Here is a 23,962-nt window from a genome sequence, read left to right as displayed (position 1 = left end):
AGTCCTCAGAACTGGGTCTGTGCCTGCCACAAAAATGTCAGGAAGTTACTCATGTGTCAGTGTCCCAGAGCAGGAAGAGCCAAACACTGACTAACAAAGCCAGTCAGATCCAGATAGTTTCCGCCTGGGTGCAAACTGCTACCTCTCTTCGGGAATTCCATTCACCCTCATATTATCTCCATGTATGCTAAACTTAGAAAAGGATGCCTCTTCTTAGAGGCAGAGCTTGTGATTGACAAGTGCCGCCAAGTCCCGATGATTGCTGCCCTCATTTACTTCCTTGGTCCTTGTGAATCGAACAACCCGTACAACTCTACAGGAGGACCCTACCCCCTGCCAGCAGCCTCGAGGCCTGAAATGCCATTATTTCAGCGATACACTGGCTGAACAAAGTCTCCAAAGCCATTAATGTCCTGAGCAATGAAGTAGGAAGTCTCTAGAGAGGATGGTGGGGGGTGAGAAAGGATGCTCTCCTATCACCAGCCGGTAGAACGCATTTGTCAGGTCTTAGGCCTCGTGGTGGGTGAGCACCGAAACAGACAGTGTGGCTCCCTTCCAGGCCCTAGAGCAGTGCTGATGTGGAGCACGGTGCTGGGTGCTCACAACAAGAGGTAGCTGAGGGCATGGTATCAGCTTTCAGCTTCTGCTGTCCATTGTCAGGGACCTGGCTCCAACTGGCTGCCTTGGGTGTATACCATGTCTCTGGGAAGGTCCATACATCCCACATTCCTGTCAAACCTAAGGGCCAGTGTGGGGACACTAAAACTGACTATTAGTCGTAGAAGTGACCTTCCGGGTACCCTTTTGGAAGAGGGGCTTCTGTCCTCTGCTCACATGACTTCTGTGGGCAATCCTCACTCTCTGCTGTTGGAAACCTTTCCTAGATGGGATATCTAGAGATGGGTCTCAGAGAACAAGGCTTGTCTTGTGTATTCCAACCTGCTTTCCAGGGGCGCAACTCCCCCATGGAAGACTTCTGGGTCCCTCCCATTAACTCTCTTTAACATGCGGGTCCCTTCCAATGGCTAGTACCCAGGTTTTCCCTCCCTTGTGAATGCAGCCCCAATGGGAATGTCATTGGCTCCCCACTCCCAGACCTGGCTCTAGACAGCAGAGGACACAGTGGCTATTTGTGGGTCTAGCTCTCCAAGCCTGTGGATGCCTATAGGCCTCGGGTCCCTTTGTCTCACTTAAGAAAGGCGTCACCAAGCAGTGACTCACAGGAGAAACAATAAGCCTTTATTGCGGCTGCCCTTCTCCTCAACCATTCAACCTGCTGGCCGGCAGGAGAGCCGTGCTGGCAAATTAAAAGTCTCTAAATTTTCTTTATGTCTCCTTGGATACTTGGGGAGCTTTAATGTAGGACTGGCTAGCCTAGCTCAGTGACATGGCACATTGGGGCTGAGGCCAAAGTCCCAAAACAGGGAGGATCTGGTCTATGTGCAATTGGGTGGGCATGGGCCTAGATGGGGGCTGCTGTTGGTGTTTCTGGGGCCCCCAGGGACTTGGGACACCAAGGTTCTGCGGTACCTGGTTCTGTGGGAGTTTGGAACTCTGCTAACAGTCTCTATACCTAGGTGTTAGGCATGTGTTCTTTCTGACACCAGCCCTGCAGAGTCCCAAGGTGGACACAACCCTAGAAGAGGATGGTGGGAAAATAAGGTGAAGCTCACCTGCTCACAGTTCCCCCAAGAGCCTCCTTTAGCTTCTGAGCTAGCTCTCTCTCTCTCTCTCTCTCTCTCTCTCTCTCTCTCTCTCTCTCTCTCTCTCTCTCTGCAGGCTGGGAGGCAGTTCATGGACAAAGTAGTGAGACTGGACTTGTTCAGTTAACATTTGTGCTATCAACATCATTTAGCAGCACCTCTCTGCTCCAGGAAATGTCTCATCCACTGAGCCTTCCAGTGCTGGACCAGGTCATATTCCAGCAAGAGCTAATCACTGGCCACCAGGGGGAGCCCTGCCAGGCTATCAGATGCTACCTCATGGTCACTCCACAAGCAAAAGCTGCAGGCTTTGTAGACTGGAGATGCCATTTAGGAGGTAACTAGGCAGTGGAGAGGAGCACTTTGGAGCCTCTGGGGGGTTGGAGGCCTTGTAGACTGTGAGCTGCTGGTGGTTGCAGGGGTGGACGTAGATGTAATACACCATCAGGTTACATGGCCTGAGCATGCCACAGTATAGAAACCATGCCTGACTCGCCCCTGTGTTCTCCTTCGCTCCTCCTAAAGGTCTGACCTTAGAAACAGACAATGTAGTAAGCATCTGTCCCCAGAGCATGGTCAAGGGACCCCCATGGCTCTGAAAGACAGAACCAAACAACCTTCCTACTATACCCCAGTTATAATAACCCTTTGGATACCTCACTCCCAGCTGTACTTCCCCAGGAGATTGGGGTGGACTCTATCACACTTGGAAATGATCCCAGGACTGGAGTGCTGAGAACAAGGCCAGGTCTTGGTCACTGAGAGGTTCTAGGGTATAAAGTTTGTTATGGGTGCTGTCCTTGGCCGGTCAGAGTGGATTGGAGGGGCATGTGTTTAGAAATGAAGATCCAAGGATGGACCCTGGCCTGGAGTCTAGGTCAGAGACACCAGGAAGTGGAAGTGGACCCTGCTCACTGTGATACCTTGTCTAGAGCTGCTATCTGTCTGGACTTGCAGGCTCCTCCTGGGGGTGGGGTGGAGGGGAGAGCCCCTTCCCTTCACCACTCTATCTGATTGTCTGCTAGGTTAGGTTTTGGCAATTTCTTGCTTCGTTTCTTTAATCCCTGATTCTTTTGAAGCGCAGAAAGCAGAGGGAAAGCAGAGAGCCCGAGGTGGGAGGTTAGGAGTAGAGGTGAGGCAGAGATTTAAAAAGACGGAAGAAAGTCGTCTGGTCTGAAGCGCCCAGGCTTGATAAACTGTGGGGACAGCAAGAGCTCTAGGGATGCAGATGGGAGCTATGAAGCCCAAAGCCAGGGCATCATCCCCTCCTCCATCTCTCAAGGATGTCTGACATCAGTGTGAACGGACCGCATACCTGTGAGGCCAAGCAGCAGACATTTTTATGAATGAAGAACTAAGTTGGGGGTCGGGAGGAGGGGGTGAATCAGAGCAGAAGTCGGGCTCATGGAAAGAAGGTATTCAGGACTCCCTCAGGTCAGCCAGCTTCCAGATGCAAGCTGAGGCAGGAAAGAAGAACATGCCAGAGCTAGACAACGTTGAAGCAAGTATGGAAGGGGAAAGACCTCAAAATGGTACCTTCCCCCTGGCATCTTGGGACCAGGGAAGAGAAGAATCGGGTGACAGGCACTGCAGGCCAGTGGCCCTTCCTGGCATATGGCCTTCCTTCTTTCTTGTAGAGGATGAGGTGGTCTGGGAGGGATGGTGGCACTCGGGCCAGTGCTGGGAAATGGAGCTCATGTGAAGCCCGACTTCTTAGAGGAACTTTCTATAGAGATGCTCAAATCATAGCAGTAATTAGGCCACTTATTCTGCAAAAGTCCAAATTAAATGGAAAATTTGGTGCTAATGAAAATGTTCCATTTTCTCGTTTTATTAAATCTCACTCTGTGCCTTCCAAGAGTTTGGGAATAGCCAGCCCCTGATGGCTTTCTCACAGTCAGTTCATATCCTCTGATTGGAGAGTTGCTGAGACAGAACACACGCTCAGGGCCTTCAGTTACTGGCTCAATTGAAAAATGTCCTTCATAAGGCAGCTGCATTAACCCACCCCAGCCACCCACTGTTCCCCCCATCTCATCTCTACCAGCCTCTCTAGCCTGACACCATCCTCTGCATGGGCCCCTGGGAGTCCAGACTCTGATGGGAAGGAAGGCAGATGCCCTATAAAGCACGTCTGCCTCCTCTTCTTCAAAGAACCCACAACCCAACCAGGTCAGGCTGCTGTCTCCTGGTAACAGATGTGAGAAGAGTGAGTCCCTCACACCTGGACAGCATCCTTATCAATGAAGGGCCGTAAGTAACTAACAGACTCACTGTGGCCACTTGGTGTTTGTTTCCTCTATGAATTGACGCTATTAACTGCCTCCTAGCATGTTAGGCAACTGGAGAGGTAGAATTGCAGATACATGATGCAGTGACCAGGTAGGTCCCTCACTGAAGTGTGATCTCCGGTGGTCCAGTGTGTGGGTTCTAACACTGCAGCCTCTCAGGATGTTCTCTAGAAACCTAGGGAAGATTACCTAAGGAAATTCCACCATGCTGATGTCAGGGGAGGAGCCACCTAGCTAGTCAGACATTAGGATCCCTGGGCTTAGAAGACTGGATATTGGAGATATCCAGATGGGGCGTGTGTGTGTGTGGGGGGGGGGGGGGGCGCGCGTGCGAAAGCACATGCTCAAGCATGCACATGTGCATGCATACTCACACAGAAAGCCATTCCATATACACAAATGGATAAAAATAGATGCAGAGATGCTATTGTTTGGAAGGAATGCCAATGGTCTATGTATTAAATCAGCCAGCAGTCTCTGGCATTATTGAGAAGTAGTGAAACATTAAGGAGTAGCACCCACTGGAAGGAAGTTAGGTCATTAGGAGTGTGCCCTTAAAGTGAACTTTAGAATCTTGGCACCCTTCAACACACACTAGCTCAGTCCTAGACTTATTCAATTGATCTGTTGAGACCATGGCAATATGGTCCCAAGACACTTACAGCTTTATACATATGTCACACATAACACCTACATTTTCTTTCAACTCTCTATTTGTGTATCCACAAAGATTCATTAGTAACCGAGTGTGTATCCAGCATTAGGATAGTGTCTTAGTTAGGGTTTCTATTCCTGCACAAACATCATGACCAAGAAGCAAGTTGGGGAGGAAAGGGTTTATTCGGCTTACATGTCCATACTGCTGTTCATCACCGAGGAAGTCAGGACAGGAACTCAAGCAGGTCAGGAAGCAGGAGCTGATGCAGAGGCCATGGAGGGATGTTCCCTACTGGCTTGCTCAACCTGCTCTCTTATAGAACCAAGATTACCAGCCCAGAGCTGGTCCCACCCACAAGGGGCCTTTCCCCCTTGATCACTAATTGAGAGTATGCCTTACAGTTGGATCTCATGGAGGCATTTCCTCAACTGAAGCTCCTTTTTCTGTGATAACTCCAGCTGTGTCAAGTTGACACAAAACTAGCCAGTACAGATAGATAACTGACATTCTTGAAGGACAGTGCTCCTAATCTTGGTGTGGTTATGCACATGTTAACTTTATTAAATTCTGTATGTTAGGTACATAGCTCTCTACATCTGTAGGCTTATATTCACTGGTTCAACTGTTTTTGAATCATTATTTTGATTATATAGTCATCAATGCTGAGAACTTCACTTTGCTTAAATGCATGCTACAACATGGCAGAAATATGTTTAGGATCTTTTTAGACATTGTTGAGAATTCTGTCTGATTTCAAACTACAAGTGTAACAATTTTTTAAAAGTGAAACTCAAGTCAACAACTCAAATGCAGTTGTAAAAGAACTCAAACATTCCAGCATAATAATAATCCAAAGATACGTGAATTTAGTACTTGCATTCTGAGGAATATCACTATTAAAAGATTTTGTTTTTAATGATCAGATCATTGTGCTTCTGTAGGAGCAGAAAACTTTCTATGCACAGTAAAACCTCAATTCATAACAAACAATAGTCTTGCCTCTGAGCTGAGGTGTTCCTGGCAGTGTTTGTTGGTGTTATGTGCTGGGATGGTGTGTGAACTCAAAGAACTCCTGGTGTGTGTTCAGAGGTATGGCTATGCTGAAGTTACCCTAAACAACACAGGCAAGAACTTCCAGAAGAACTTTGGGTTCATGATGTATCTGTTTTCCAATAAACTTTTGGTCATCCTGCATTGAGAAACCTTTTGCTGTTGCTGCTTTTATCCTGATCCCATGGGATCTCAAACCAGTGTCAGAAGCTAGGCCCTAAACAATGTAGCAAGAGGACTATTTACATAACGTTGACATTGCTTTAGGTAGTAGGCATAATCTAGATGAGCTTTAAAGGATGCAGTAAGATGTGCATGGACCGTATACAAACGCAGTCTACCTCGTTTTAGACAAGGGGTTTGCGTATCTGAGGACAGTTTTGGAATCATTACCTCTGAGATGCCAAGGGCTGACATTATATGCTTTTATCTACATGATACACAATATTTTTACTACAACCTTGAAAGAAAAACACAATAAAAAAGAAAAGATTTTATTTACATAACTTTTGCATTGTTTTATAGTTTTATTACATGCGAGTCACAGAATGTGTCATTAATTACAGCAATATTCTGGTATCGGTTTAGACTTCCTTTGAGGGCCATTACTTAGTCCATTTAAAAGATGTTCCATGTACTTACAAAGAAAGGGTAGGATCTTACATATGCATATTAAACTCATGGTGATTGTGTGGTTCAATCAAGGATACTCAATTTCACTGATTTTTTTTTTTTTTTTTTTTTTTTTTTGGTCTGCTGCCTTTCTTCCTAAAAGAAGAATGTTAAACCTCACCTTCCCGTTTCTCCTGCAATTCCTGACATTTTCGTTGTGTGTGTGTGTTTTCTTTAGCTTACTCGGCTCTTTCCCTCGTATTTCCGTCATTTTTAAACCGATGTCCCCAGAGGCATCAGGTTCAGTGTTTCCATAGGTTACTATTGGTGTGTACTGCTGAATTGGTCAATAGTCACTTTCTTTAAATATTGTCTCTTTACCTAGGACTCTCTTTTGCCCGCTATTAATATTACTGTGTCTCATTTCCTTGGGGGAGCACTTACATGTTGTTATCCTTTAGTCTTCAAGCTTCTGTATAATTACATTTTAGTTATTATGCCTCTCATAAAGAAGTTATAACTGGATTTTAAAAATCATGTCTGAGGCTGTCTCAGAACTTCTCTTTAATCCATTTAAATGTACTGGGGAGACTGAGAAACCTTGGCTTTTTATACAATATTTTAAAACTCTGCCACCCATTTTTCTTGGCCACTTCTCTTTTTCTGTATTCATTTTCTGTTTATTGAGTTCTTTTTTATTACTCTTTGATGATCTTTACTGGTTTGGATGTCCTATGTTTCATTAAAAGTTTAAGTGTAATCAATATTTTTACCCACCTCCTAAAACACAAACATTTTTTAAGTGCTTTTGTTTTACCTCTCACACCTCCTGCCTTTTTGCTGTGGCTATGAAAATGTTTAGTTCTATCCTCTCCTGGCTCTTTTGCAAACTTAGTTTTGAATTTTGGGACCAGCGGTTATTTTGATTAACTAGATCAGCTTCCTAAGTCATTAGCTTATTGTCCTTTTCTTTCGGTTTGAATTTCCTTTTTATTAATTTAATATACCCTTAGCTGATTGCTCAGAAAGAGCCACACATGGTAAACAAATGCTCTGAATTTGGGAGATATGTTTGATCTTTACTCTGAGAGAATTATAAACTGCCCATTGTTCTCTTTACTGCTTTGTGAATAATCTTCCATTGTCTCCTGGAATCAATTTTCCTGCTGAAAAGTCTGCAGCCAGTCTGATTGCTGTCATTCATATATATATATATATATATATATATATATATATATATATATATATATATATATATATGTAGTTGCCTTTCTCTTTGATGTTCTGAAGTCTCTTAGGTGTGGGTTTATTTACCTCCTGATTTAAGAGAACTTGAAGACCTTGCTCTTTCTTCAGTTCCAGGAAATTCCTAGGTTTTTCTTTTCTTTTCCCATTCTTTCTGCTCTCTGCTTTTAGAACCAATTCAGGAATATCTGAACCATCTTATTTCCACTGATTCTCACTCCTGACATCATGTTCCCTTGTGTGCTTTGTAACGGTGTGTGGAACTCACCTTTACAAGATCCAGTGCCCGTTGGAGTCTTGTGTACTGTAATTACCAAAACATTCCCTTTAGAAGTCAGTCACTGCTGTGGCTGGCTCCCCAGACCTGGTTTTGCTCCTGTGTCTTGTGGCTTCTGTGCCATACATAGAACACATTTGGATTTGATGCCTGCTTCATCCCCATTCCTAAGCTGTCAGTTTTTCATGGGCTCCTTTTCATGCCATTCCCTGCCATGGACATATGATATACTTTATTGATGTTCTCTGAGCTTATGAATTTAACTTTTCTGCTTCCGTTTTCATACAGATGCCAGCCTTTCAATGCTCCTAGTCATATAAAGTGACTAACTTTTAGCCCTACACTGAGCTAAGTCTCCCATTTCTCTACAGAGTTAAAGCCCTGGTGGCTTTGAGCTCCCTCATTTACCACAACTACCATCATTCAGCAATATATGCTCTCTGCCTACGGTACTAGTCATTCCATTCTCCTCCTCCTCCTCCTCTTCTTCTTCTTCTTCTTCTTCTTTTCTTCTCCTCCATCTCCTTCTCCTTCTTCTCCTCCTCTTCCTCCTTCTCCTCTTTCTCCTTCCTCTTCTCCTCCTCCTCCCTCCCTCCTTCCTCCTTCCCTTCCTCCTCCCTTTCTCCCTCCTCATCCCTCCCCTCCTCCTCTTTTTCCTCCTCTTCCTCCTCCTCCTCCTCCAGTGTGCTGTCATCTTGAATATCCCATTCACTTCATTATTTTTGTTCAAACCAAAGAAGTTAGTTTCATTAAAATCAGTTGAGTTTTTAAAAGCATGTGAAGTATAACTTCTAGTATAACTTTCGTAAGCAAGTCCCAGTTGTGTTAACTAATGTGTCCAGCCAGCTTCCCTTGGTTCTCACGCTTTCTCACATCCCACTTGCTTTCTTTCCATGTCCACCGTTACTCTTTTCTGGAGGCATCTCTACTGTACTGAAGAGCAATGGAGCTGTATTAGCTTAGTCTTCTCGAGTCCATATGGCATTTTACTGATGCTTTCACCCTAGTTAATAAACTAGTGAGCACAAAAACACAGATCAGTTATTTTTCCTCAGTACTTGAAGATATTATTTTAAATTATTCTGGCATCAATTGTTGAAAAGGATTCTCTATTGATATAGTTTGTATTCTCACTGAGCTGAGTTTCTTCTTTCTAATAGCTTTTGGAATAATCTTTTCCAAATGATCTTGATGTTCTGAAATGATGTGGTTATGTTTCTGAAAGAGAATTCTGTTTTTATTTCTCTAACAAGATACATTTTCACACAGGAAAACTCAGTTTTCTTCAATTTTAACACTTCTATTTTAAATAATTCTTGGCCATGATGCATTATGTGTTCCTTTAATATTATTTAATTCTCCTCTCCCTGCCCCTAACTTCAAGTCTAGGGTATCAAACCTAGGACCTTGTGCATGCTAGGCAAGTGCTTTAACCACTCTACTATATCCCCAGGCCCTTAAAATGCCTTTGACTTTGACACCACAACTCTTAATGTTTCTTCAGTTGGCCCTAAATTTGCTCTATACCCCAAGAAGTCCTTGAACATGGAATCTTCTGCCTTAGCTTCCCTCATAGCTGGGATTGTAGCCTCCACTCACTCTCTTATGTAACTTTTATTAGATGCATGTTATAGCTCAGCAGCCTAACCTTTACATTTCCTAGCTATTTACACACATGTGGTGCACCGCCTCTGTGCATAATATTACATAAACATATTAAACCCACATCCACATTGATGTGCAATTTAGATGAATTTCTCCAAAAGTAGTTTCTGGTTCAGCTCTGTCTCTCCAAACATGCTAAGAGTGACCAGGCTGCAGATTGCTTCCTCTAGTGGGCATTTGATTTCAATAGCTATTTTCTTCCTTTTTGATGATTTTTAAGTTGTCTTTCGCTCTCTCTCTTTTTAATCTACTTCTTGTTTATATCTTGTTTTATTTTATAATCTTTAAATTTTCTTTTCAAGGAAACATTACCCATTTTATCTTCAAACTTGTAAACATCCTGAACTCTGTCCAACTCATTTGTCAAAGTATTTGTATCTAGAGTAGATTTGTTTTTGTAATATTCTCCTTCCAATGTATTAGAATCCTGATTTGCAGACTGTTTTCAAGTGGAATTTAGTTCTCTGTTCCCTTTTATTTCCTCATTTACTTCTTCCTCCGCTTCCTCTTCCTCCTCCCCTCTCCCTCCTCTGTTTTCACGAATGTCAGTGTAGCTTGGCTCATGTGTATCAGTTACTTTCCATTGCCATGATAAAATACTGTGACCAAAAGTAACTGAATGGGAAAGGGTTTAGTTTGGCTTATAGAAGGCTAGAATCTATAATGGCAGTAACAGAAAGCTGGCTAACCACATTTCATCTGCACACAGGAAGCAGAGAAGGGGAACATGAAGTAGGGTGCCTCTACGAAAAGCCCACCCCCAGTGGCATACTTCCTCTAAAAAGGCTGTATCTCCTAAAGGTTCCATATCCTCCCCAAACTGCCACCATCTGGAAATAGAGTATTTAAATACACAAGTCTATGGGAGGATATTTCTCATTGAAACCACAACACCATGAAACCGTAGCTTGTAGTTCCTTCCTTTGGTCATAGTGGAATGTGCTACCCAAAGTCACAGAGAAAGGAGGCAGCTGGCTTTCATTCCTGACTTTAAAGCTGCAGATGCACCCTCCCATCCTTCAGGGACATTTTAGTCCCTTCAAATGCCTGGGCTGAGCTCTCTGCTGCACTGTTTAAACCATACCCAGAATCTTGTAAAGTTGCACCTTTGTCTGAGAGTCACTGTTTTAAGTTTCTGTTCTGTTTCTTGTTCGTGGAGATGTTAATCCTGCTTTTGAAACTGCATATGAACGAACATTTAAGTTTCTCTTAACATACTATCAGTGTTCCTCACACAGCCAAAACCAGACAATGGAAGTGTGAACCAACACTCCTCAAGCTGTACCAGCACCCCACCTTGATCCTACAAACCTAGCTGAGATCATGAAGGGCTCAGCAGGGCAATCACTAGCTCACTTTAGAGAACATGCCCTCTTGAAGGTGCAGCCTGGGCGTCCAGACTGGGAGCCACAATATAGCACCAGGAGAAGTTTCTAGTATAAAGCAGAAACAGCGTCCCTTAGAAAGGAAATAGGATCACACGCTGAGCTGAACACAGGAGTGGCTGCCACAGCCACAAGGAGAGCCATAGTTCTTGTGATCTCTAGTCCTGGGAAACATACCTACCACTGTGTTTCCATTTCTGCAGTGTCCAGTAGAGTACTGGGTACAAGGTGAGAGCCTCGCTGGATTACTGGGGAAACACATTGGTGTATATAAATGTATGTGGAGAAAGGTTGGCCTCTGGTGTCACTTCTCAGGCACCATCTACCTTTAATTTTGAGACAGGATCGCTCACTGACCTGGGAATCACCAAGCAGGCTAGGCTAGCTGGCTAGTGAGCCCCAGGAGCTGCCTGTCTCCAGTTCACCAGCACTAATATAAGGAGGAAATTCTGGGGTGTTGAACCTGAGTCTTTGTGTTTATATGGAAAGCACTTTTTTGACTGGGCCAGATGACAAGATACCAGGGCCACAGATAAGACAGCCAATCTGAGATTCTCCTCCCCCCCCCCCACCCCCGTGTTCTACCCAAGGATAACAGAGGAGGGGGTGGGGCAGGTGGCTTGGCCACTGATAGTTTCCAAGATTGAGGTATTTCATCATTTGTCCTCTAGCTCCAGATACAGGACTGTGGAAAAAGAAGCCAGTGTTTCCAGATCAAAGCAAAGAAGAGCCCAGCACTATGTCGTGGGCGCAGGGACTAGCTTTCCTCCGGAATAGACATGATCGTTTGCTTACAGCCCAGTTTGAACAACCATCTTAGGATCATGGGAGGCTGCACAATGTGGTGGGGTCTCTGGGGAGAAGACGAGCAGGCCTCGGACCACAGGTCACTGAGATATAGGCCTTGCTGCTCACATCAGGGCTCTCTTAGAAGTAACGACTGGTGGTTCCCAGGCAGGACTTCCGGGTCAGCTTCTACTCTGTCACCTAGGTCCCTGTTTGGAGACCTGCTCAGAACTGTCATGGCCATAGTCCCCATTTAATGGCATCTTTCATTTTATTTAGAGCTTGATTTGTTTACAAACTAATAAATATGATTTATAAAATGTGCCCGTGGTTTGCTAATTACTGCACATATGGCGTTTTCATTTCGTAAAAGTGGCATTTGCATTCTTTGTAGATGATGACTTTGTGCTAATTAGTCTGATTAGGCAGATAACTTCCCTGTTGCTAGGCCGAGAGGTCAAAGGCTGGGCCACTGTGGGTGAAGGGGCTGTGGGGTACAGTTGGCCTTGTGGGCAGGAGCCATGGAGGACCAGGGTTTTGTGGGGGACCCGGGAATGTCAAACAGCCCGTTCTGTGTCCTTCCCCAAATCCAATTAAGCACAGTTCATTAGCACAAATTTCTTAATCAGCCCTAATCTTCCCATTGAATGAACAATTTCTGGATTGTCACAGAGCTGGGTCAGCCTGCAGGGACCACGAGGCTGTGGAGACTTTGGTAGGAGAGGGAATGGAAGAAGCCTGAGCCATTCCCAGGGAGCTGGTGAGGACACCAAGCACCAGGCTTGTCCACAATCCAAGATCATGGATGGACAGAGAGTCATCAGGCCTATGAGCCCAATTATGAGTCTCAGATGGACAGTCCCTCGGGTGGTCTAGCCCACAATCTACCCCTGGCCCAAGAGAGCCCTAGAGATCATTATGTATTAGTATCAATGACTTTGCTCGTTGCTGTGACCCGACTAAAGCAACTGAAAGGAAAAGGGATATATTTTGGCTCAGGGTTTTAGAGGAGGGTACAGTCCATGATGGTAGAAAACTACAGGGACTAGAGCATGAGAATGCTGGACATATTGTACCCTCAATTGAAAAGTAGGCAGCAATGGTTACTGGCACACCCCCTTTCTTCTTTGTATTCAGTCTTGAGACACAGCTTGTGGTCCCACATTCAGAGTGAATCTTCCCGTTCCCAGAACTATGTCACCTAGGAGATTCTAAAGCCAGTCAAATTGACAATGGCATTAACCATCAGAGAGGTGATATTCCTCCATATGGTGAAGGCAAGCTAGAAGAGAGAGCCTGGGCTCCATCACTTTGAACGTGAGTCTCAGCAGAACCGCTGACTTTAAATTGGCCACGGTTAGGAACAAAGGTCCCCATATCTAAGAACAAAGTCCTACCTGGTCTTCTGGAATCTTCTGGAATGTGTGACCCCTGGAATTCTTTTAAATTAAAAGGAAGGGAAGGCAGCGCTCCCCCCCCACCCCCCAGGTCTTTTGCCAACCTTGGTGAATCTGATCTGTGTTAGGCAAATGAGAAACCATGACTTTGCTTGCACCCCAAGCAACATAGAACAGTTAGCACCTGCTTTATTCTGCCTAAGGGACATGGCAGTCCTAAAATACTTAGAATCAGGTGTGGCCCACATTGTTGGAATGCTCCTTTCAGTTGAATTTTAAGCAGCATCTTGATGTACCATGGTGGAATTTTAAGGAGTATGGAGTAGAGTCAGGACCTGTGGGCTCAAGACCTGACCTGCCAAATATTTTCTAGAGGTCTGAAGACCACATACCAGAGGCAGGTCCCTTGGCCCTGAATCAAATGTATTGAAAGAACCTTGTCCAACATTGTCCAATGTCCTTCTTCCTCAGTAATTGCCCTCTCCTTCCCTCCTCTTCTCCACCTCCCCCCCCCCACAGACACTGCTTCCCTCCCCTCTTCTTCCTTCTAGTCCTGTCATGGTTGGCTCCTTTCTACCTGCCAAGGCTTAGGAGACTTCATCTCTAGTGGCAGAGGTGACATATCTATGTTCCCATGGCTCCCGAGCTGTTTCTGTCATAACACTTAACATGCTGTGTTGCAATGATTATTTTCCTGTCTGTCTTCTCAAGCCCAGGGCCAGTTAAAGGGCAGAGCTGTGCTTTCCTCACAGGCTGCTTTAACGGGTGTAGCTGAATTTGCTGGATGGAAGAAGGATGGAAGGGTCTCAAAACCATCTCCCCCTCCTCCCTCCTCTCTCCTCCCTCCTCCCTCCTCCCTCCTTGAAAAGATCAGTGTAGAGGATAGACAGTATTACAGTTTGGATCTTCAAATGTCTCCAAAGACCATGTGTGAAAGGTTCAGTCACCAGTTTATGGCACCATTGTGAGTACCTTTAAAAGGTGGGAGGAAGTTAGGTCACTGAAGGTGTGCCCTTGAAGGGGAGATTGAAACTCTGGTCCTTTCCATTCTCTATTCTCTCTCTCCCTCCCCTCCCCACTCCTTCCCTCTGTCTACATCCCTCTGTTTAATGAACACCAGGAGGTGAGCGGCTTTGGCCTAACACATAATCCCACTCTGATGTTCTGTTTCACCATAGATGCCGACCAACCACAGGCTGAAAAATGGAATCAAAATGAAGCTTTGACTTGACTGACACCAGGTATCACCACAGCAAAGGGAAACTGATTAGCAAACCAGGCAGAGTCAAGACCTAGCATGCCCCTGGGTCCCACTTCTGTCACTTTAACAAGCTGAAGCAGGGCGGTACTTGGTGTTACTAAGATCATCTGGGCCTAGATTGGCCTGCCTTGTAGAGTCAAGAACCTACAAGCTCAGAGCTCCTTATAAGTCTGGGCAAATCTAGCAGAGTCCTGACCTTGGGAGGGGAAGATCCCAGACCTGGTCCTGATTACCTCAGAAGGGTCAGTGTGAGCTTTGATTTTCTTTTTTAAACAATAGGGCTCAAACAATGGTTCAGGTTTTCTTCCCATACAGTGTTATAGCTAAGAAAGAAAGCTTAGGCAGCATGGGACTGGGGTGTGTGTGTGTGTGTGTGTGTTATATGTGTGTAATTGTATACTTACATATGTATATGTTCTTGTTTATGTGTATGCATGCATATGTATTCATGTATGTCTATGTATATATAGATATATATGTATCTGTACAGCTGTGTGTGTGTATATGTGTTTAGGCATGTATGTATGCATACATATCTATACATATTATATGTCCCTGTGGATATATGTATATGGGTATATCTGTGATATATGTTGTATATGTGTGGATATGTATTTGCATGTGTGTATATACATATATGGATATTTTTTATATCTGCATACCCATGTACTGATAGATAGATAGATAGATAGATAGATAGATAGATAGATAGACAGATAGATATTTGAGTATATGTATGTACATATGCATATGTGTACGTGTGTGTGTGTGTATGTGTAAAGTATTTTTGTGTGTACTCATCTCTGAGTATGCAGGAAAGGAAGCAAATGTCTAGGAATCTAGGCAAAGTGATGATTTGCCCAGCTGCCTGGCCAGATGTGTCCTCAGCACTCTGCAGAGTGGGCCCAAGTCCCCTCTTCATCTCCCAGAGTCTGACTTGGGGGAGGGGCCATAAGAGGATTGCTGTGGCCATCCATTTGAATTTCATAACCCTCATCTCAGCTCAGGGATATGATTCTTTCTTTCTTCAGAAAAAAAAAAAACCTAATGCATTCTGCTTTAAAATTGTTTTGAAGTAATAAAGCGATTTTCACAGGCATCAGATGAGTCTCTGCACAGACTTCATTGGTGCCCAAAGCCAGAGAGCAGGATTTCCCTCCCCTAATGGTACCTTTGAAGTGAGACAAAGCAGAATCCTGCAGCAATCCTTCCTGGGTCCTGCAGAAGTCTGGGCGAGAGAACCTCTAAACCCTTCTCCAGGCCCAGGAGCCTTCAATCAAAACTAGCCATAGCCTCACAAACTCCCTTCAACCCACTGGGAACTCACAGACTCCGATAATAATGGTGACCCAAGCCACTGCTCACCCCTACCTGGGTACCAGACTGATCAAGGCCTATACCCCTGCCAGGGGAAACCTACCTTCCCCTGCCCTTCCCATCTCCCTTGGAGTCTTCCCAGAGGCTCTGAAAATGCATCTTCGGTGGTGTGGAGCATGTTGTTTGGAGTCCTCATTGGCCTCCCTTCAGGCCAAGCTGAATGGGTGAGGTGGCAGCACACACTTTTGCACAAGCATCCATATATTGTATATATTGCACTATGTATGTGCATGGGTGTCACACAGCACCCCTCATACACATGTAGACATGCAGGCTGCACACACAGCCTGCCAAACCACCATATGCCCACATGTTCTTACAAAGGCAAATCTCCTACAATTTACTTGGAAGTCTTGCTTTGCAGACCCTGAAGAAAGCAGCATGCCACAGCCAGTGGTAGGTGGAAAGGGGGTGGGGGTGGGGTGGAGAAAATGGTAAGTCTTACTTTATGAGTGGAGGCACAAAACTCCAAGGTGGCCACTGCTGGCACCTCACTTGGGGGTCATGTGCCACATGTCACTGTGGGGGTTGGGCAAAGCTCAGGCCTTTGAAGCAGAAGGGCTCTGTTGCAATTTGCATGCTGCATGTCCCAGCAAAGCTGTGTATTACAAGTCTAATCCCTGGGTGGTGCTATTGGAAGGTAGTGGAATTGTGGAGAGGCAGGGCCTTGGGGGAAGTCTCTAGATCTTGGAGGCATGCTCCGAAGGGAATCTGAGCCCTCTCCTGTTCCTCCTCGTTTTGATTCTCAGCCGTGCAGGGAACAGTTTTGATCTCTGATACATTTCCACCATAAGGTGCTGCCTCATCAGAAGCCCACCTGTCAATCACAGACTGGAATCTCAAAAACTGTGAGCCAAGCAAACCTCTTCTTTTCATAAGTTGATGAGCTTAGGTAGTTGTCATGGTAATGAAAAGCTGTCTAACACAGGTCCTCTCCCCAGAGATGTCCTGAGAGTTTCTTCTGTCTTGGATCACTTTCCAAGTCTTAGGGACAGCTATGCAGCATAGGAAGAATTGAGCCTGGGTGTTATTTCTACAACCACTGTTTGAGACTGTATGACCTTGCAAGTTACTTAATTTGCCTGGTCATCAGTTTCCCCATCTGTGTGATGGGGAGTCACATGCCTGTCTACTCCCAAGGATGATGAGAACCAATAAGAGTGACGATTGTTTCAAGCTGCAAAGCCCTGCATAATTCGAGGGTTTATTGCTGTGCTCTCTGCCTCCAACGCTGGCCTTCCTGGAGGACACAATGCAGTGCTTTCAAACATGGAGCAAAGTCCCCAAAGTGTGCCCTCCCCCTCTCTAGTATTTCTGCCTTGGGTTGTCAAAAATGGTAATCTTCTCTCAGGCCTGAAATTATGAGCCTGCTTTATTGGTCAAAGGCCATAATAATTTGAGCTCTTATTTTATAAACTCATTTCTGCACAGTGATATCCTGATAGGAGCAGGAATAATAAATCACAAACATGTCCCCCAAGATTGCATTGTAAATGTCAAACTAGACAGGAAATTGTAATTAAAGAAAGGAAATTGCTACAAAGAAGCACTTGATTTTAAAATGAGCCAAGCATAGAATTTTCTAAGCATTTAATTATAGTCCAATTTCAACTGACTTGGCTTTTGCAGTCATATTTCTTATTATAACTCTTCCACATAATAACCAAACCTCCCTGCTCACATAGGTCCAGCTTTGTCAGAGAGTAGGGACACCGCATAAGTACAGGGATTAGGAACTTTATAGGGATGATAATCAGGGTAGAGTCTGGGGTGATGGACACAGGGTGCCAGGTTTTAAATCAACCACGGTCTGATTTCCAGCATGTGGGAGACACCTTATGCCTCTGTGCAAGCAGATTTATCTTGACTTCAGTTCACAGAGAGATCTGCCCAAGCCTTTACCTCTGTCAGGAGGGGCTGACTCAGCTTCCCTGCTCTGCTCCTCAGCCTGAGGACATCTGCAGACACAGACCAGACCCAGTCATCCCTCACCTGCAGGCTACACCTACTCGGCGAGAGCTTTCTCTTTGCAAGCTCTGCGTCTGGCACCTGACTTCCAGGAAGTTAGTTTCCACATGATGCTTGGTATCCAGAAGCACTGCAGGCAGGAGACGATGGTCAACTGTACCAACATAGTGCCAGATGGGTTGAATTTAGGTCCTGCCTCACCACTGACTGGAAGTGAGCTGTTGCACAACCTTGTGAGCCTCCATTTGTTCATGCATGTGGTGGAGAAACTGGTGGTCTCCATCTCAAAGTTAGCAGGCACCTAGTGTCTAGATAACACTCATAAATGGACACTGGTACCATTGTTATAATAATCAGAGTGGGTTCTGCCTCAAGAGGAAAATGGCAGAACTTGTGGACACTTGGTTGGTGTGGGTGGCTTGGTGAGATGAAGTTGGACCAATCAAAGATGCTAGAGGTCTAAAAAGGAGAGGTGATGGTCACATTTTGTCCCTACCCCACATGGCAAAGAGTAGTTCAACCCAATCAAAAGTCTTTACTGGCCCAAGGAACCCTGCTCACCAGGTATTCTTATCTTTCCTGCAAACATATAAGGCCCAGAATCTGGTTAGCTGGCTGTGGGCAGTACAGTGTGTAAACTCTTGTCACCGGTGGGGAAGGGCTGAGGTATAACCCTGATACTATCTTCATGCAGTCACACGGATAGAGCCTCAGCCTGTCTAAATCTGTCTTGAGTTAATTTCGCACTGCATAATCACCATGTAATTCTAACACCGACCACAACTGAGTGTCCTCTCTTGCAACTAAGCAGTATACAGTCTCCACAACTGAAGGTGGTGAGCCCAGATCTAAAGAGATCAAGCTAGTGAGGGGAGCGGAACCATTTGAAGATGGGGACTTGAAGAGCTAAAGGTCCCAGAAGTGGAGGTTAGAAACCAAAGGAACCAGGGCCCCTGCAAAGGTGTGTGTGAGTCCTCTCCCTGTGGGCCTCTCTGCTGTAAGAGGTCTGTCTCTTATGTCTGTGACCTATGAAGAACAAATACACATTCATTCATTCATTCATTCATTCAATGTAGAAAGTACTGACTGGGACAACTGTGCACCAGGCAATGCAATCACTTTAGAAAACAGAGCAGACAGATACCATGGCCTTCCTGAAATTTCCATCTCACCAGGAAGGGGAAAGTACTCCAAATAAATTGTGTGAGAAAAAAAACAAATTGTGTATCTACAATTAAACAAGCCAACTAAACAATAAGTCAGAAGGTGTGAGTATAGCAAAGCAGAGATCTCAATTTTAAACAGAGTAGTCAGGGTGATGGCTAGTCTTGGTCACCTGGCACATCCAGAAGATGAAACCTGAATTGAAGAACTTCTTCAATATACTGTCCCTTGGGTGTATCTGTGGAACATGTTCTTGGTTGCTACTTGATGTGTGAGAGTCCAGCCCACTGTGGGTGGTGCACTCCCTAGGCAGACAGCCCTAGGCTGTAAAAGAAAGAGAGCTGAGCAAGCCAGTAAGCAGCTCCACAGTTCTGCTTTAGTTCCTGCCTTCAAATTCCTGCCTTAAACCTGGCCTGACTTCCCTCCATAGTGGACTGTAACTCAGAAATAAACTCCTTCCTCCTCACGTTGCTTTTGGCCATGGTGTTTATCAAAGCAACAGGATCTGAACAGCAACAGACCTGGAGAAACACAATATTTGCGACAAGACATAGAAGGCTAGACAAGTACAACAAGCAGATTTTCTGAAGAACATTCTAGGCAGAAGGAAGAGGGTGTACAAAGACCTCGAGGTCAGCCACAATCAGGGAACAGCCATGAAGCCACTGTACAGTGAGGCCAGGGAGGCAGCAGGGAGCAGACAGAGCAATAATGGAGATAAGCTTGGGTAGGCCTAGGTTGTAAAGGCTCGAATACAGTCTGGATCTTTCTGACTACATGGCTGAGGAAAAACTGAATGGGACCAAAAATAGAACCACAGTGAGCTGGTTCAAATCCTTGATCAGCCACCTAGTAGCTTCAGAGACTACCTTATCTACTCTGGGCCTCAGAGAAGGGATACAACCAGGAGGCTGATAAAGCTCTGTAACAAGGGTTAAAACAGTGAACACAACCCCAGGTGGCAGGTGGTGTGTAAGCATTTGCTACTGCTATTCTAGATGAGAGGGAAACAGGTCATTGACTGGTCTCATGTTTTTCAGGGTTGGCTTTGGGGGAGGGGAGAGAACCAAGAGAGAGGCCCATGCAGTGTCCACGCAGAGATGGCCTGGACTGAGGGTTAGAAAAATAGATGAAATAAAGAGCTGGGAGGGTGTGAGCAGAATGGGTGTGGTGGGGAGTCAAGGGACAGGTGGAGAAGTTAGTTTGGGCAGCTCCCCATCATCTGCACAATTCTGAATTGTCTTACTTAGTTTTATTGTACCTACCAAGGTCTCAGCACATCATTCTGCGCACGTGTGTGTGTGTGTGTGTGTGTGTGTGTGTGTGTGTGTTTCAGGCATGTGTGTTTTGCTGAGCTCAGAGCACTGTCTGATAGGATGCCAGAAAGCTCTGGTTCCCAGTTCTCATCTAGAAGCTGAGCCCCTTCGTACTCAGTCACTAGGGAGCTATCTCTCACTACCTCACTCCATCTCTTGATCCATCCCTAATGTTCTGTTTCTGTTTGCTGGCTTTTCCTCGAGTATCCTGCAGTCCTCCCCAGTACACCTCCAGGTTGGTACCCTAGAGCTTCCATTTGCCAGTGACTCAAGGACTGCCCCCTGGGCAGCTCAAGCCCCATATCAGGGCCTGATTTGTCAGCAGTCACAGACTCAGAGCAATGCCCTCTGGCTGACCAATACCTCTCTCTATGTGTAAGTGGCTCTACTGACCATGAAGGATTCCCACCCCCAACATCTCTACCCATGACCAAAGAATCCCTTTGTGAAGGTGGCTGGTGAACTCTGGACTTTAACTTCCTGGCCCATATTTTGCCACCCTTTGGACAGGACACCTCTGAGACAGAGCTGCAGGAGAAGATCTCCAGGCAGCTAGACACCATGACATTTTAAGGGGGTTACTCAAGTCCTTGGGGGAGGCAGTCAATCCTACTCAGGACACAAGTCACCCTTCTTTCCTGATGATGGAAGGTCTTCCAGGTGCTGTCTTGGTCTCTTTTTCCAACAGGTTAGAGACCATAGCTACAGGTATTCATTACTTTCTCATTGCAGCAACAAAACGCCTGAAAATAGAAATTAACCTGGAGAAGGAAGTTTATTTCGGTTCACAGGTTCGAGAACATGGTTCTTCCTGGTGGGGAAGGCAAGATATCAGGAACAGGAGAAAGAGAGAGAGAGAGACAGAGACAGACAGACAGAGACAGACAGACAGAGACAGAGAGACACAGAGAGAAAACTGGTCAGAAGCCATTCACAGCCAAGAAGCAAAGAAGTGAATGTTGGTGCCAGCTTCTGCCCTCATTTTACTCAGCCTGGGACCCTGCCTGGGGAATGATGGTGCCTACATTCTTCCCATGCCAGTTAATCTAATCTAGAAACTCTCATGGGCAAACTTGTCTCCAGGATGATTCTAGATTGGTCAAGTTAACAGTCAATATGAGCTTCACTTCAGCTTTCCCATTTTGGCCATCAAGCTCTCTGTCACCCTCTTCTGCAAGGAGACTGTAGTGTAGCCAAGCCAACTCTCCCTCCGTCCTGGTCTCAGAGGGCTAGCTTCCCACCCCTCTCACTCCTGTATTTGCTAGCCAGTTTCTGGACCACCCGTTCTAGGAGACAGCCTCCCTAACCTACCCCCATATCTCCTTCTTTTCTCTGTGTTCCTGCACACACACACATGTACATGCACACAAACACGCACACACAGCCATCCACGGGTAAGTTGAACACCTCAGGCTGAGGCCCTAGGCCTTTCTTCTGCATGGCTCCTCCAGCGTCTACACTCCTGCCTTCCCTTCTCTGTGCCCTGTGGTAGGATATTAATCCATGAGAGTGCGAACTGAGTGCCTGGACTACGAACACTTCAAAGAGGAAGACAGAAACTAAGGCCTCGAGCCCAGACCCATGCCTGCGTGGGATGCTTCAACCCTGCAAGGGCCTTGGTGGCAGCAGCCCTGAGTTGGACTTAGAGGGTCCTGGGGGGGCCTTTTTGGTAGACAAACCTGGCCTTGAGCAAGAAGGCTCAGCTGCATCTAAAAGAAAGGCACTACCCATTAAAGTCCATTAACTTTAACACTGAAATCAATGTTGCAGCCACCAGAAGTAATTAGCTTAATTCACATTTCAGATCAGATTTTTTTTTGAAAAACCAAGTTTAATTACATTGAAAAATGACAACTTCATTTCCCTCTCTGTATAGGTCCCCCCGATGTTCCCTGTACTTTCATTAAAAAGAGGACTGGTATAAGGTTGGCTTTTTGTTTTTTCCAATGCCATTAAGCAAAAGAATAGCTTTGGCTATCCAGAGCTAATAAATCCAAAAGTTCAAGGGGCTTGGAGCATTTCCCTTCTGCATTTCAGGGTAAAGCCTGTGGTTTTAGGGCTGAGAGGATCCTGTGGGGAATCTGAGGTGGACAGAGTGACTCTTAAAGATCATTGACCCATTTTAAAAATGGGCAAACTGAGGACTGGCTGAGGCAGAAGAGCCACTCAGAAGCCTCTTGTCCTGTGGATGCTAGGTACAAGGGATAACAAGAGATGTTCCTACCATCCAGGAGGGGCTGTGATGAGTTATGCATAAATAACTGGAGGGATCCAAAAAGGCTAGGCAGAGGGGATGGCAGCAGAAATATCCAGGACCATCTAGAAGGATCTAAGACTTAGCAGGTGAAAGAGGAGAAGGCTGTATTCAAGGGACAGGGAAAGGTGGCAGCAAAGTCCAGAAACTTAACTTTAGGAGACTCTGGGGTGTCATCTTGGATCAGTGATGCCCACACAAGGCTCTCGTGTGTCATGAAATCCAGGGTGCCACAAGACACCTCACTGCAACTTTTCAGGAGCCCTCCATAAGAAGGAATTGGGGTTCACAGCAAATGAAAGATGGCAGCCAAGAAGCTACACCATATCATCCCATCCTGCCAACATCCCTCCAGCAGCACTCCAGTCCCTACACAAGCGCCGTAGCACCCTCATTCCCAGCCTCCCTGGAATCAGCCTGCCCTGTGGCCTCACCCCTAACACATGCAGGAGCCTCCCCAGCCACAACTTGGTCCCATGTGTTTGTTTAAGAGGCTGCCATGGTGCTAATTGCTCTGTTTATTCCTGTTCTCCAAATGCACACCGTCCTGTAGGCATTTGCTCCAATGGCTCTGGGTGCCTGGTCTTGCTTGATTTTCTTCTGTGGGGGATGGGAGTTGGGAGTTGGGGACCATATCCCTTTGACCTATATTTCATAGCACTGCCCTTCTGGGGCCACAGAACCAGGCTCAGAGGTTGTTCCCATCTCTTTTCTGGGCTCTGGTGTGGGTCTGGGGAGCACAAGCTTACAGCTGGGGGGCTAGGCTGCAGCCTTTCTCTCCATGGATTCATGCTTCTGTTTTCCCAGCAGCCCCCGTGGCCAGCAAAGCAAGCATGAGCTCATTGGTTGTGCAGTCTGGCCTGCCCTGTTCTCTAAGTAAAGGAACAACCTAGATGAGAATGCTGTGCTTCGCTGGATCTCAGAAGATGAGGCAATAAACGGGAGCCATCCCAGCCTTCAGGGATCCCCAAGAGGGCCGCTCAGCCAGGCGGGGGCTCCCACCTCAAGCTGCTCCATTGTGTGGGCTTGCAGAGCGGGTGTGGGGAGGGTGACCGGTCCAGCTTGCTGGGGTCTTCTCATCATAGCCCCTTGCTGAAAGGCCCCACCCCCCTCCCCTGGGCCCCAGCAGCCAGGCCAGGGTCAATGGGATTAAAGGCTCAATTCAGGCCAGTCAGTTCTCTGGTAACACGATTTCATTAGAGGCAGGCAGGGAGGAGAATGGACGGAAACAGCTGGTGTATAAATTATAAAGTCTACTTTGTACTGACTGAGCACACCTTTCCCCAGCCACATGACTAATTAATGTGGCGGGGAGTGGACTTGAAGTCAAATTGCCTTTCCCCTACTCTCCTGGGGCTTGGTTAACAACAGGTCCCTGCAAAGCTGGGAGAAGGGAAGATTATGCAAAGCTATCATCATATGAAAATAGCGTATTAACATACTGCCTGTGAGCTGTGTCCAATCAGTTCCCTCCCAGTGGCCTGTGTAGGAAACAATTAGAATAGCATTTCTACCACGCTTCTTTAATACATTTTGGCATTAATATAATCAAG

This window comes from Mus musculus, chromosome 7 (assembly GCF_000001635.26).
Source record: "Mus musculus strain C57BL/6J chromosome 7, GRCm38.p6 C57BL/6J".
Taxonomy (NCBI): domain Eukaryota; kingdom Metazoa; phylum Chordata; class Mammalia; order Rodentia; family Muridae; genus Mus; species Mus musculus.
This window is presented reverse-complemented; position numbering follows the sequence as displayed.